The sequence below is a fragment of the Thermobia domestica genome, unplaced genomic scaffold (assembly GCF_964235325.1).
Source record: "Thermobia domestica unplaced genomic scaffold, izTheDome1.hap1.1 HAP1_SCAFFOLD_206, whole genome shotgun sequence".
Classification (NCBI taxonomy): Eukaryota; Metazoa; Arthropoda; class Insecta; order Zygentoma; family Lepismatidae; genus Thermobia; species Thermobia domestica.
In genome coordinates this window covers 355442-371569 of record NW_027655931.1, presented here as the reverse complement: position 1 = coordinate 371569, position 16128 = coordinate 355442, and positions in this window count along the sequence as shown.

Here is a 16128-nt window from a genome sequence, read left to right as displayed (position 1 = left end):
GATGGATCTGTCTGCTATGACCGTAGGGTTCGTGTCTTGTCTGGTACGCCTTTCTGGTGACCCAACTGGGTACGATTCTTTCATTCGGACACTAAAGATTTTCATTTATAGTGGGTCTAACGGATGGAACGGAATGAGAAACTCTTTTCTGTATAGTAGTGGTTAGAGATTGTGGGAAGAATTGCACCAGATCACAAGTCAAGATGGGTTCGATCCAAGCTGATATATGCGCGTACTCACCCTCGGTGACACGCCTACTTCGCATCCACACAATTTCTACAATACCAAGTACAATATTCTTACCGTTCTTGCAGTGATTTGCGTAGGAACTGGGATGAAACAACTGAAAACAAATACATATATGAAATTGATTTTACTTAAGCACAAACATTATACATGTAACATACATACTTACTTCTGTGTTTTAATTAATGTGAATTTTATTGATACCTTTCGAAGTTTTTGTATTTTAAATTTTTCTTTTTATCATTTTAACATATCAAATTTAAGCCCGTGGATTTTTATAGGAGAATAAAAAAATAAAAAAAGAATTTTGAAAGATTAACTCAAAATTATATGCTATGTCGACGAAGCCGGCTCATTGCGTAACAAGAGACATGATTACTTTGCACATATTGCTCACTGAACACTAATTCACACAACACTTCGATTTTGGAGATTTCAGAATAAAGGGGGGGGGGGTCAGTGGATTTTTTGGAGGGCAATCCTTTTAGATTCTTCTTCCCATTTTTGAATGGATTTTAGGCTTTCTTGACTAACTCCAATTTCCATTGTCTGACAGGGTAGTCGACCGTGAACTTACTCATTGTGCCACTGATTAACAATTCAAGAAGTAAATTTATCCTTTGTCTTACCTACATAACTTTATCACGAATAGAAGTAAAATTCAATAATAGATTTGATTTTTGTTCTTGAATAGTAACGTTTCCAAGGAACTAAGACAACGTGGTTTTCCTTGATCTCAGACAAGTTATTTCAATGTATTTTGCCTGAAATTCACTTCAACTTACGTGGGTATCGAAACAACATTAATTCCACAATACACTGATACATATTCTAACACAATAACATAAACGATTACCAAATTATCGATGGATTTCCTTGGTGAGTTGCTCACATCTTCTCTTATTTGCGGCTTCCATTCGCAAAGTAGTACTCGCGCCTTCTCTTTCTTAGCGTCTGTATGCTTGCGCTTGTGATGACAGAGAGAAATTTTAATATCTTTACGAAATGTTCTTTACAAGGAATATATATTCAAAAGGTGTTATAAGTATTCACCATTAGAGTAATATATTTAAAGTATTAAAAATAGATAAAAGTATTCTTCGATTAAACTAGATTTAACGGCACTAATTTTTATAAAGTCACAACCACGTCTCATTCCATTGTGCGATGAACAAAAGATACAAGTCACCACTCACAGTACTGCCAACTCATTGAAAAAGATAAAACTAACATAAAGTTTGCGTCAACGTATAATCCATGGAGCCTTATTCCACTTTAGCCAAGAGTAACTGGGAAAATTAAAATGGAATGGGAGTGAGGGGGGCCACACGCTCATATATGGCGCGCGGAAGGGACGATGATCTTCTTTGAAGATTATCAGAATCCTGGAATCTTGAAATTTTCCTCTTCTTAAATTTATTTTTCCGGTTATTACTCCTCTTCATTTTTTTGCACTAATAATATTTGATTTACGATGGTTCACCAGCACTTTACACAAACGTAGATGGGCTATTTTATTTTTATGGGCTATTTACTTTAAATGGGCTTTTTTTGTATAAGATTATATTTTTGCTCATAGCACAATGTTTTAAAACAAATGGAATAACATGTTGATTGTCTATTATATTTTCATTTTATATCATATATATGTAGTTTTCATATTCTATTTATTCACATCATATAACCAGGGTTGATATGTTTAAAACAAGTGTTTAAAACATGTTTAAAACGAGGGCTGTTGTTTTATTCAATTTGTTTTAAACGTTTTAAACAAAATGTTTTAAACGTGTTTTTTTTCGATGGTGGTTGAACATGTTTAAAACAACTAAAATATCAGATTGAGTAAGTTAATTTAATTTTCTAAAAAACAACCCATCCTCCGCAGGATTTGTGCATGGAGTAAATTACAAGCAGAGTTATATGCTTATTATAACAGCAATTACAGAACGAAATTCTGCACATCAATGTGCGTATAACTAAACCAATAGAAATTCAAATGAAGTATTTCAACATTTCTTAATTTCCAAGAATAACGGAGGTTAAACACACTATAGTTACACTATTCTAAGATCCAAACCCACAAATTCAAAACTTGGGTATTTTTTGATCACTATCATTTCCATAATAATGAAGAGTTCTCACATCATAAGCTAGAAGAAATGCTCTGACAAATACAACTCATAGAAAAGAGCAGTGACTAGCCTACAAGGAGCAAATGACATATTTTAACTAAACAGTTTTCAAGATACATCTCTATCTGCAACATGAGTAGCTAATAATGATTAATGTCTATGGCATAACAACACAATTAATTCTAGACGCCCGCCAGGGATTTTAACAAAATGGTAGACTCTCACGTTCAGGGCTCTGGGGACCTCCCTTATTATCACACAGTCATGAGTTATACACCATTGGAAAGCTTATAGACCACAGATTCCAATGAGGTAACATTCGTGAAATTCCCGCCGTATTCGTAGAAAAAGAACAGATAAAAAATCATTAAAAATATGAAAATATTGACTTTGCGGGGCCCTGGCAACCCTTGCAGCCACCCTACGCTGGCAAAACCATGAATATGTAGGCCACATTCTTGTGACAATAATGTAAGAAATGGTAGCCATTGCGTAATGAATTCGTTTTATGTAGGAAGCGCAGAAAACATTCATTGAATTAGACATTCTCTCCCCTCCCCCACTAGTACCACGTCCATATGCAAATCATTTTTGCTGCACACATTATGTATACGAACAAGAATTATGCTTCTAGACCACTTCAGTGAAATATATCTTGTTATATGGGACCGTCCCGAAGATGAATTAAATTAACCAAATTTGACCCCTCTTCCTCTATAAACAACAAGCACACATACAGGTTACTATCATGTAGGGGACTATTTCATTGCTTCACATACCAATTTTTATGGATGTACCAGAAAGGTGGGAGGAATACCCGCCAAAACCTGATGGAAAAAATTTGATGAAAAATTAAAAAACGAACTTCATCCTCCCTTTCTCGGCCGTACATACGTAACTAGTCCATAGCCAATATGTGACACAATGTTAAACTTATGGGAGAAAAGGGGAGGTAAACATAATAGAACGTAAACAAAAGAGAACAAAAGAGAATGGTGGTAGTAGGGGGAGGGATACAATATGAGACGATAGAAAAACATGGTTTGGAGGTGTGGGGTTGATGAGAAGGTGTATAGAATTCTTTGACGGTATATAAACAAAAGGATAAAAGAGAAATGAAGCATACAACATGTTTAAAGAATACAAAAGAAAACAAAAGGATAATAGAGGATAAAAGAGAAATGAAGCATAGAACGCTATGCAGCTATATGTTTAAAGAATACAAAACAAAAGAAAAGGATAATAGAGGATAAAAGAGAAATTGTATATACAACGCTATGCAGCTATATGTTTAAAGAATACACTCTGTAAAGAAAAAATAGCGACACTTGCTCGGATATGGTTTTCGCAACATACTTTAATCAATATGATTTTTTTACATGAATTCCTGATAATATTAAAATGCATATTCTTAATGAGCAGTTCATTCTTAATACTTGCGCCAGAGTTTCAGGCTTTTGACATGAATTTAATGATTTTATATGCATATATAAGTAGCTGTGTGTGTTTTGAGTAAAATCGTTTATAGGAAACTGAAAAAGATCAACAACAATAGCAGAAAACAAGAAATGGAATTTCTTGAGGGTAAGACATATTATGTGCAAACATCGGGAAGTACCATACACAAAACTAGTATTTTGTATGTGCATCATGGGCTTTCTGCAGTGCAGCGAATCATCGGAGCCCTTTGGTAACAAGGCTATTACAAAATGCAACCTCGATTTCACGGAATAACACCCGGATTATCTGTTCCTTGAATTCAATTCTGTTTGAAATAGTTGTCTATTTAATCTTCTACTCATATTGATCCACAAATTTTCAACTGGATTCATGTCAGGTGAGTTTGTAGGCCACATGAGTTTCTAAATAGTCATATTCTTGAACCACACATTAACGATTTTCGCTTGGTGACATGAAGCATTATCGTCCTGGAAAAGGAAGTAGTCCAAATTTTTTTCAGAAAAGTCGTCTTTAGCTGTTGTAAGAACTTTACGTACCAGAATTTGAAGATATTTTCGTGCATCAAACGATCCTTCTTATATATCCGTTGTTCTGACGTCTTTAACGATGAACCAAGCCCATACCATCACTCAGTAACTGAATATTTGCATCTCTTAAACAAAATCCTTGTCAAGTTTATTGCTTGTTCGTATCCACAACTTCATACCACCATCGTTTCCCTCTATTCTAAACTTCTTTTCAACGAAGAAAACGACGTGCTTCCAGCTGTGATAAGTCCAAGTTACATATCAACTCACAAAACTACATGTTGAAATCCTCTGTGTTTTGTCAGTTTGGACTTTCTACGTGGTTTCTTCTTTGTAATATCCTCTTCATACAGTCAAGACAATACAGTTGTACGAGTAACTGCAGTTCCAAGATCATGTCAAACTACAGAAGCGATTTTTGGGGAAATCACTCCTGAAATCGGCAGTGCTATTGATTTCATTTAGCAATCTGCTCTGGGTGATGCTTTCTTTTTTCTTGCACACTATTGACGAAGGGACGATTGTTATGCTGTTTCCACTTGTGGATTACTCTTCCTGCCGTAGAATCATGGATTTTCAGTATTCCATCTATTCCCTTAGAGATTTGCCTTAGCTACGCAAAGCAATAATCATGTCTTGTTCACATGGCAACAAGTCACATTTCTTACCCATCTTATTTGTTTACAGTCCACATGTAGCAAGAATATCACATACAAACAATGCTGCAGAACAACAATTTTGTCACTTGACACCGTTCAAACAATGAGAAAGCAAAGAACAATCATAAAACGCTATTTATTTCAGCCTATGCATCACAAATGAAATACAAAATTCTCACTACAATAATTTACGAGACGCACTCAGTGCCATCTAGCGAAACTATTCTGATACACAAACAATTGGCAAGCGATGTCATAAACCACAGGTGTCACAAAAAACGCAAATGAACTATCCCACTCTTCATTTCCTTCTATTCCTCTTCTAACGGGCTGCAACTATGGTTTCCTGTGTAAGTTAGCTTGAGAATTGAGGTGTCGCTATTTTTTCTTTACAGAGTGTACAAAACAAAAGAAAAGGATAATAGAGGATAAAAGAGAAATTGTATATACAACGCTATGCAGCTGTATGTTTTTAAAAAGAATAATTGGTGAGAAGGATAAAAGAGAAATGAAGCATATAATGCTATACACTTGTTTGTGTTTAAAAGATTTGGAGGGTAGTGTGTGAAAAAGGTTTTGTTGTTAATGTACATATGTTAAATAGTAAACAAAAGAGAGATCATGTACACAATGCTATGCAGCTGTATGTTTTTAAAAAGATTTTGTAGGGTTGGTGTGGGAAAAGGCTTGTTGCGAAAGATGAATTGTAAACAAGAAAGAAAGAATAGTACCAGATGTTGATAGCGTGGGAAGATAATATGTATACGATGATTTTCCAGCTGGGATGTTTATGAAAAAATAATAATTTTAAGAAAAATGTTAGAACCAGCAGCCGATGGCGGAAACGCGGTGCGGCGCGGGGCGGGCGCGGGAAGGTTCGCGGAGGCGTGCGCGACCGGAAAACACCCGCGTGTGCGAACGCGACAGCGACTAAAGATGAAATGAGAGTATATTGAAAAAAAGAGAAAAGTATTAACCTTGAGTTTATTCATGTGAACATATGAATAAAAGAAAATAAATGATGATGTTTAACCCACACATTGAATTTTCCAAGAAAAGAAAACGTAAGGAACATATGAAAAGAAGTTTTGGGGGGAGAATTTGTTTTTTGTAAAGATTTGTTTTGTTTCTTGTAAATGGGTAGTATGATTTGTTTTGGTGGTGGTTGTTATGAAAAAAAAAATAATAATAATTTTGTTTTTGAACGCGATATGAGAAGTGTGGTGTGGTTAGAACTCCATTTTGTTTGACGTAAACGTTTAAATACTGAGTGTTAGTAAATTGTTGTATGTATTAGCTTCTATGGCTCACATACGTAAGCTAGTTTTTGAGGAGGACGAAGACACTTTACTGTGTCCACCATTACCAGCGAGAAAGAAGATGAAGACTGGACATAGCGATTTACCGAGGAAACAGCCAAAGCACAGACCGGATTCCCCGGAATGTGTTGAAGTTGTGCATTTATCATCATCTTCGGATGATGATGAAACTGATTTGGAAGAAGAGCGCCAAACTCCATCACCAATAGTTTCACCGTCACCACCTTCATCTCCATCGTTATTAACGAGTACAAGAAGACAGTCAAAGCACAGACCGAATTCCCAGGACAGTGTTGAAGTTGTGTATTTATCGTCATCTTCGGATGATGAAACTGATTTGAAAGAAGAGCGCCAAACTCCACTACCAACACTTTCACCGTCACTAGTTTTTTCGCCATCATTATTAACGAGAACACGAAGATTTTGTAGAATGGACTGCACAAGTGAAAACCAAAGTGGACCCAAAGTGTATTTTAAAATCAATTAAAGACTGGGAAACGAGTAAAATTTTAATCTGCGAGGGCTTGTCTGAAGGGGTTGACAATCAAAATGGAGACGAGTGTTTATTCATGTCCGAAGAAGAACTGGTTGAAAGGGCAGTGCGAAATTTAATTGAAATAGACATTGATGAACTATTTTATACATACGCAAATTCGCACATCATCGGAATATGCACACAAGAGATTTTTTATGATACATATTACGAACTAATCGAAGAACGGGACAATCAATTTTTAACCGAAGTGGTTGAAATTTTTCAAAATAAGGACAGACAGAAAGCATATTCCAAGTAAGTGTTTTTTTACCAATGTTAAAATAAACTAAACTAAACATTCGTGAATTGTGTGTGTGTGTGTTTGTGTATCCAGAAAGTGAGATGTGATTGTGTAATTACTTTGAACTACAATAAGAAAAAAAATTGATTATGATTAATCATGAACTTGTGTTTTACTTAAGACATTAGTGAAGTTTATACTTTTGTTTAAACAATATTTGTTGTGAACATTGCGTGTTGAAAACTTTATACGAAAAGTGTATGAATACTGAATTGTTGATCCATGTTTTTATTGGAACGTAATCGTGAAATTCCACCATATGATATTGAATTTATTATTTGTGAATTTTGTTTAACTTTATACACTACATATGCATTGTTTAATTATTTCATTTGTAGAACACAATTTATTTGGGTTAAAAACAAATTGAATTAAAAATATTTTTTTTCAATAACTAATATTATTAATTTGCAAAATAAAGAACGTGTAGTATGAACAAAGATCATGTTTAATAACAGTAACTATTACAATGTGTTTGTTGTAATTTCAATTGTTGTAAATGTATGATAAAATGAAAAAAAAGAGAATCAAATAAACTTTTCATGATACTAAAAAAAGTGTGTTTTATTTTACAAAAAAATAACAATGAAATAAAAAGAAAAAAAACTTGACGAAGGAAAATGTTGGAAAGTAATACTTGTATTATATTTATATTCTTTTGCATTTACATTTATTATTTGATGATTAGTATTATTTTACATGTCTGCGTTATTTTAATTTTTCGTTTTACACTTTAAGAAACTATTTTAAACTTGAATAAAAATAATCTTGAAGAGAAAACCAACTAAGTATTACAACTTGAAATATAAATATTTCTTGCTTTAGAGAATATAAAATGAAATGGTAACACTTGTAGGGAAAAAGAAAACAAACTTTTGATACTATTTGTTAGTTGTTGAGTTTATTTTCTTGTTAGAAGACACGTTTTTGCATTAGCAAAAGTATGAATTGCGTATGCAAGAAATCACTTATTGACATTAATTGTATTACGTCCGCTTTAATTAATTGGATTCCAAACAAATTTTTTCTCTGCAATGAATGTTATATTGGTTTGAAAGATAATAATATACATAGCTGTATCTTAAAAAGTAAACATGTGTTGGACTTGGAAGCTTTTAGTATTTTATCAGAATACGCTACGTACAAGGAAATTTTAAAAATATATATGAAATCACATAATATTCATAGTAAGAAGGATTATATTCTTATTCAATATATTTTTAACAAACATTATGAAAACGTTCTATTTCATTTGATATTATCCAATTCTGATTTTTCAAGACTGATATTTTTGCACAAAGATTTTTTACATGGCATGAATATGATTGGAGAAAAATAATGCTAACTTTTGTAGGACGTATGCGCATTCGTTGTAAGCTTTGTGCGCTTGCGCATTTGTTTATATATTTCTAAGAAGAATGTTTAAGTAAAACAGTTTTTGCAAAGATGTGTAGTAAACGTGTATTTGCTTCCGAGTATATTTCTCCAAGAGAACAGGAAATTAAATCTGCTAATAGACATAAACTTACTTATCTAGATGATGATATTTCTGAAGAAGAAGATAAACTGAAAATATTATTACGTAAGGAAAAAATATTGATTCGTTTAGAAGATTTTATAGATATGATGATGAAATTCGATTTGAAAAAGTGTATTCTAATTCACGTATTGAAATTCCTGAATTAGATATTGTGAACTGTAAGTGCAATCGATTTAACATAAGTGAATTGTGCGTAAAAGAACTTTTTGAAAATTATCAACTAAATGAACCATTACTTTGCTTTGCTTGCTCAATAAGAATACCAGATGAAAGACTTCATTCATGTACACTAGCGTGTGATAATAGTTTGAAACGTGCTGTGTGGGAATTTGTCATTAAGAAGAAAACTCGTGACATTGTATTTGAACTTTATTGCAAGAAACATTGCTTAAACAGTACTTATAGAAAAAATAAAACGTTTTTAAACAGATTTAATTTATCATACGAAGGCCTCTCGTTTTCTGATTTTTATATTTCACAGTTAGTGGAACTGTTTTTAAAGAAAGACAAACATGCATATAGAAAATAAAACTTGCGTGTACAATTGTAATTCTTTTAATGTAAATAAACATTGTGTGTTTGAATGCATTTCAAGATGGAACCCGCAACGTCGAGTTTTGTGTAACGGATGTTTTCAAAATCGAAGTGTTTTCGATGAACATGAATGCGTTACGTTAGACTATGATATGTTATGCTATAATGCATGGCGTGCTATGGTGAATATACAGACTTTTGATGATTTATATGAAGAATTTGTATCAATGCATAGTGATATTGAAATTGATAAATGGTCATTTAATTATGCGCTATATAATATTTTATTAAACAGAAAATATATTGAGTTAATTTTAGAATTACTCCTTAAGAAGGATTTCTTTTATAATTTTTAATTTTGTACATGTACAAAAAAAGGTAAAAATTGTAAACACAATTTTATATTGCTCATTGATTTTTTTAATGATTTCTTTTGCGTTTACTGAAAAATATTATATAACATTGTATATGATATACCTTTTGTATGATTCATATTCAACTTTTTTTATATTTATAAATATGATTTTTAAAATTTTATATGATATGCAAAACGTTCTTTTGTAAATAAAATATTATTCGTTAAAAGTATTTCTTATTCTTTACATATTTTAAAATATTTTTGTTTTACTTTTCAAAAGCTACCCAGATACATTTAAGTTCATACGCAGACAGTTTGAAAAAGAAAATAGTAGTTGTAATATTACGAAATGTGTTAATTATATTTCGTGAACGCTATGAAAAAAGAAAAACTTATTATCAGTATTGTTTGGACATCACACAGAAAATCATAAGTGTATTTTCAAAATGCACAATGTATGAATAGTATTACATTGTTTGTAATAATATTATTATTAAACTCGAATGCGATGAATGTCATAGACTATTTTCTAGGGATGAATGCTTTACCAATCATAAAACAGTATTTGTTTGCGAAAAGAGTTTATACGCTCACATAAGTTTTAAAATGATTGCGGTAAATGTTATTCTAATACACATATAAACGTTAGGTATATTTATTTCGTTGAACGGTTACCATGTAGATATCTTTTTGTGATGTAAAATGAACAAGAACATCAGCTTATTTTTATTTACAACTGTAAGGACCTGCTTTGTATGTGGAGATAAAAACGGATTCCGTTTGTCTACAACAACGATGGACTCCACCAATATTTAAAAAAATATTCTACTTTCACATAATAACAGTAATTATGGTATGTAATTTTATGTTAAAACTTTAATAATAAACCATCATTTTACACCTGAAGTAATAATATTGGGACAAAAAATTGATGAAGGATAAAAGATTTACTTCCATGACAGGTAGTTGTATACGGGAGTTAAATTATTATTAAAACTACCAAACACATTAGGTCTTTTTGCAAAAGCGAGATTTCCTATATTTTGTTTAATACATTAAACAATGAAAATTATGTAAGCAAAATTCCTGAGCTAATCCTGATTCACGAAGCATCAAAGATCGAAACCAACTCAACGCCTAGTACGAAAAAACGTGCCGCAAGTGGGGAGGAGTATGACTTCCAAAAGGAAATGATGTTATTAAATTTTCAAAGTTATTTGTGGACAAAACAATATGTAGTTAATGATTTATTATAACAACAACTATTGATAGTTTGACAATACTGACGTATCGTACCTCCCAGAGAAATTATTTCACCCTATGGGTTCGACCATTGTAATCGTCAAAACCTAAAGGTAATGTATTGGTTAGAACGTACTAATGGTAATGAAATCCATCATTCCGGAAATGAATTAAAAAAAACGATTTGGTAGGAAAACAAATACAGTTTATGAATTTTATGGATTGCGGGTGCTTGAACTGTTATCCTACAATGCGACACGTATCCTTAAATTTTACGTTTTAAGCAATGTAATCACTACAAGAACGGTATGACCATGAAAATAGCATTTCTTAAAAAATTAAATCTTAATGTCGTTGAAATTTGATTGGGACCACCTGGTGAGAAAACGACAAAAAATCCAGTAAATTATTCAATCACACTGTTTGATCTTGTCGAGCATTTGGTACCTAAGGATAGTTTTCATTGTGTACCAACAAAAAGTTTGTTGCATATTATGATGTAACATTATTATACCCGTTGGTAATGGCACGTAAACCATTACCTATAGGTAAACCATAAATTTATAGTGCGAGCTAACTTTCCACACGTAGAAAGTATTCAGGCAATAGTCAAATGAACCATCTTACCTGCAAAAGACTTATATTTTCCAATTTTATCATATACGTGTAATGGACGGCTTTTGTTTTTGGGTTATGCCGTTCGTGTATGGAACAATTGCATACACTGCGATTCCGAACGTGTCATCACTAGTAACCCTTGATCCACATGTAGCTTTACAGCTTGGATACAAGATTTTGCAAATTTTGGAGTTCAAATTATTCGATTAGTTTGTTTTAAGATTATGTGAATTCATTCTTAAAAATGAAACAGGAATCTTCAGGGTTTTCCCAGTTGCTGTAGAAACTAAAGAAGAAAAAAAGAAAAATATATTGCGTAGTAATATGTTTATGAACGGGAAAAATATTATTCAATCGAACCCCGGTTCCTCAATTCGTTATATGGGGACAGCTAACAGATTTCTTGCAATTTGTAAGTGTTGATACTCCAGAAAAATTTTTAAGTTACCCATAGGCGTTACAATATGAGGTACAAACTGTATTACCCATTGGAGAGCAACATCTTAATGTAATGTAGCATGGAAAATTTTCAAATGTTACCCTTGCAACATTTTATCACAAGACCATTCTCCTAATAAATTAGTCGCAAGAGCAAGTTATTTTTACGGATCGCATGCTAAGCAAGCTCATAAAGAGAAACTGCGTTTCGAACTTATAAAATTATTTATTCTATCGTAATTAATTAATTACTCGAACATTTCATGTGATCCTACAAATAATTCCGAAAATGTTAAAAATGTGATCCGTCAAATAAATTAGTCGCAAGAGCATTAAAATTAGAGGATGTTGAACATTTATACTTCAATGCTAAGACTATACTGAAAATCATCATAGCAAACACAGATACGAAAAAAATAAACAAAGAGAACACTGAAATCATACTAAGGATATTCAAAGAGTATACTGAAAACCAGCATAGCAAGCACAGAAAGATACGAAAAAAAGAGAAATGAGAACTCTGAAATCATACTAAGGATATTCAAAGACTATACTGAAAATCAGCATAGCAAGCATAGAAAGATACGAAAAACCAGAAGTGAACCATACATTTGTACTATGGATATTCAAAGACTATACTGCAAATGAACATAAGAAGCATAGAAAGATACGAAAAACCAGAAATGAACCATACATTTGTACTAAAGATATTCAAAGACTATACTGCAAATCAGCAAAGGAAGCACAGAAAGATACGAATAACCAGAAATGAACCATACATTTGTACTATGGATATTCAAAGAGTATACTATAAATCAGCATAGCAAGCACAGAAAGATAGGAAAAAAAACAGAAAAGAGAACAATCAAGACATGCATGTGTACCTCAATACTATACTGCAAATCAATATACCAAGTCCAGAAAAAAAATATGAAAAAGCGGTAAATTTTTATGTTTTACCTATTGTTTGTGTTTACCAAAATGTCCAGTAGGAAATGTTTACATTTATTAACTGTTATCTACTACCTAATCCGTTCACCATGCACCCTTATATAGCATATACTAAATGCTAGCCGTCATACATATACTGTATATCATTAATGCATGGAAAACACATTAAAATCCAACCGCCATGTTTGTTTCTTTAAACAACGCCATCTGTCCACATAACATTGACATTAGTGTGTATAAGACTGTGCGTGTGTGTACATGTACACCTTGTCTCAAAAAGGTTGAGCGCATTCTTTATTGGTGTTTTGAGGCAAACATTTTCTAAGTCCAGCTTCGGGTATCTTCGGGAAAAAGTAAGCCAGGTTCGAACCTCCAAGCCAGCCTTTGCAATCGGGAAAAAGTTTGCAGATGTGTTTTTCTTCTTTTAAATATAATAAGACTTGTTACCAAGTGTTTAAAAAAGCAACATTGATTGAAATACTTAATGATACAATATTTCGAAACCTTTTATTAATGTCACCATATGCTCGCTTATCATTTAGCTCTCCATACGTAATGGAACATTTAAATACGTTAAAGAATCTTTCCATATGTAAAAGAATGCTCAAAATTAAGAAATAGAACATAATTATCGCCTGAGTACTAAAATAAAAGTCAAAGTAGAACAGAAACAGCGTTTGTAATGGATATGAATGTCATAATTATCTTGAGATTCGTTATACAACGCTAGAAGCTTAGTTCTGGAAGTTCTTGTGTTAGCTGATTGGTAAGCTGTCGGGTTTCAAATCATAAGGTTGTGAGTTCGATCCCCCTCTGGGTCAATACTTTTTTTTTAAAAATATATTTTCCGCAATGCATGAAAAATTATATAAAATAATAACATTAAAAAACATAAGTTGTTTATATATAACATAATCATTACAGAACATAGTAATTATTATGTTTAAAATATAACATCTGAGATAATTTTCACAGTAGGTCGGTATTATATATGAGAATGTTAAATACAAGTTAGGAAAATCGTTTAATAGCAATAAATAAGTTATGTAGTGTATTTATTTGCAGCTATTTGTCATACAGATTTAACTTCTCAATATTCTCATTACAGTATGTTATTTATATTCGTGAAATGCAGTATATTCCTACGGATATAGAAAGTGTATAAACAGAGTATCCAAAGTCGTATCCTGCTTCAAGACACATAACTTTTCCCGATCCCCTTAACGTCACGGGAAGAAACACAAATTCTCTTTAGAACGGAATGTCGTTACTTAGAGTCTTATTCGAATACGTTGAATATGCTTTTGTGTATTCATCTCTCTCTCTCTCTCTCTCTCTCTCTCTTTCGCTTTGTTTATGTGTGTGTGTGTGTTGCGGAATATCTTAAGTTGAATACAACATTTGCAAAGTATATGAGCATCATTGTCATCGAATACCAGAAATTGAAAATCGTGTTTCTTCAGGTTGGGTTTGCGAGTTCATGTTAGCTCACTGGTAGAGTACGGACTTGCCACTGAAGAGGTCTTGAGTTCAAAGCCTACAGCTAATTATCATTTTTTTGTTAGTAGGATTGCACAGAAATCGGATACAAGGAGTGGTTTACTTCTACAAATATTTTCAGAAGCGTTTAGGTAGCCCTGAAAAGGGCTGTTTTCGGGAGTTAAGGCGGGGGCAATAATATTGTGTCCAAGACCCTTCTGAATTTATTACACGCTCCATTCTTCTGGGCATGGAATCTATTACATGGGTGACAAATCTATCTCCTTCCCCTACCTCCAGCCATGCTTCGGAAACAAGATGCCACAGGTCATCCTGAGTTCTTGGTGGATCTGCCTCAGGCCAACTTTCCCTTAGAGTACGCTTCACTTCTGCCCACATATTTTCCATGAGATTGAGGTCTGCTCCACGAGGCGGCCAGTCGATTAAATCAATCTCAGGGTGCCCTGCGAACCATTCCTGAACCACATGGGAAGTATGTATTGGCGACTGGTATTGCTGGAACTGAATTACACCATCAGGCTGAAATACTCGTACAGATGGCACCATGATATTACTGATAATGTCTAAGTACTGAGCATTGTCCAGATGTCCTTCAATTCTATGAAGCTGTCCTGCTCCGCGACTGGAAATCCAACTCCAACATAAAATAGATACATGGCCACTGCGATTGCAAGCAGCCACATATCCATGGTCATTTCGGGTGCCTCTCGGACGATACACAAAACGGCGTCCCTCCTTTGATGTTGTGAATATGGATTCATCTGAGAAAACTAAGTTTTCCCAATTGAGACCCACATTCGCCTGTGCAAACGCGAGACGGTAAATTTTGTGGTCGTCTGAGAGTTTTTCCTTCACGGCAGCAACACGGCCACGTAACCCAGCATGACGAAGCCTTCGCAGAGCTGTATGCTTACTACCAGGAAAGAGAGAAGCTTCCCTTAGCTGTCTAGACGTACTTAGTGGGTCTAACCGGGCTTAGTTTACTAATCTCGCATCTTGAGCTTCGGTTGACACATGCGGACGACCAGGAGATCGTAAATTACCAGTCTGACCTGTAGCACCATATTTCCGAATCCATCGCCTTCCTGTAGAGGCCGGGACACCTACTCGCCTGCTAGCTGCAGTTGCAGAATACCCTTCCAACTCCCATAAAGTAATTACTACTGTACGTCTATCCATAGTTACCAATGTTCTGAGCTGTGAGAAGGAAGCAATAGGTAAAAGCTAGTACCTGACGTGTGATTGGTTACTTGCACGACACGCCTATTGTGGGGAACAGCGTTGCCAGATCTAGCATAATGATGCTAGATCTAGCATAATTTGCATGTCTCTAGCATCTAGCATCTTGCTTTTAGCATCCTGCCCAAATCTAGCACAATTTCAGCAAGTTATCAAAAAGCCGTAAAACCTGGAGATGAGAAAGAAGTTGGTCGTGGGAAGAAAAAGAACGGCAGAAATGGCGTCTAGGTCAAAACCCCCACAGCCAAAACCCCCACACTCAAGAAATGTCAAAACACCCACACAAACGGTCATAACCCCCACACAAATGGACAAATCTCCCAAACGAACGAACGGTCAAAACCCCCACACTCAAGAAATGTCAAAACGCCCACACGATCGGTCATAACCCCCACACAAATGGACAAATCTCCCAAACGCACGAACGGTCAAAACCCCCACAGCCAAAACCCCCACACTCAAGAAATGTCAAAACGCCCACACAATAGGTCATAACCCCCACACAAATGGACAAAACAGCCACACATA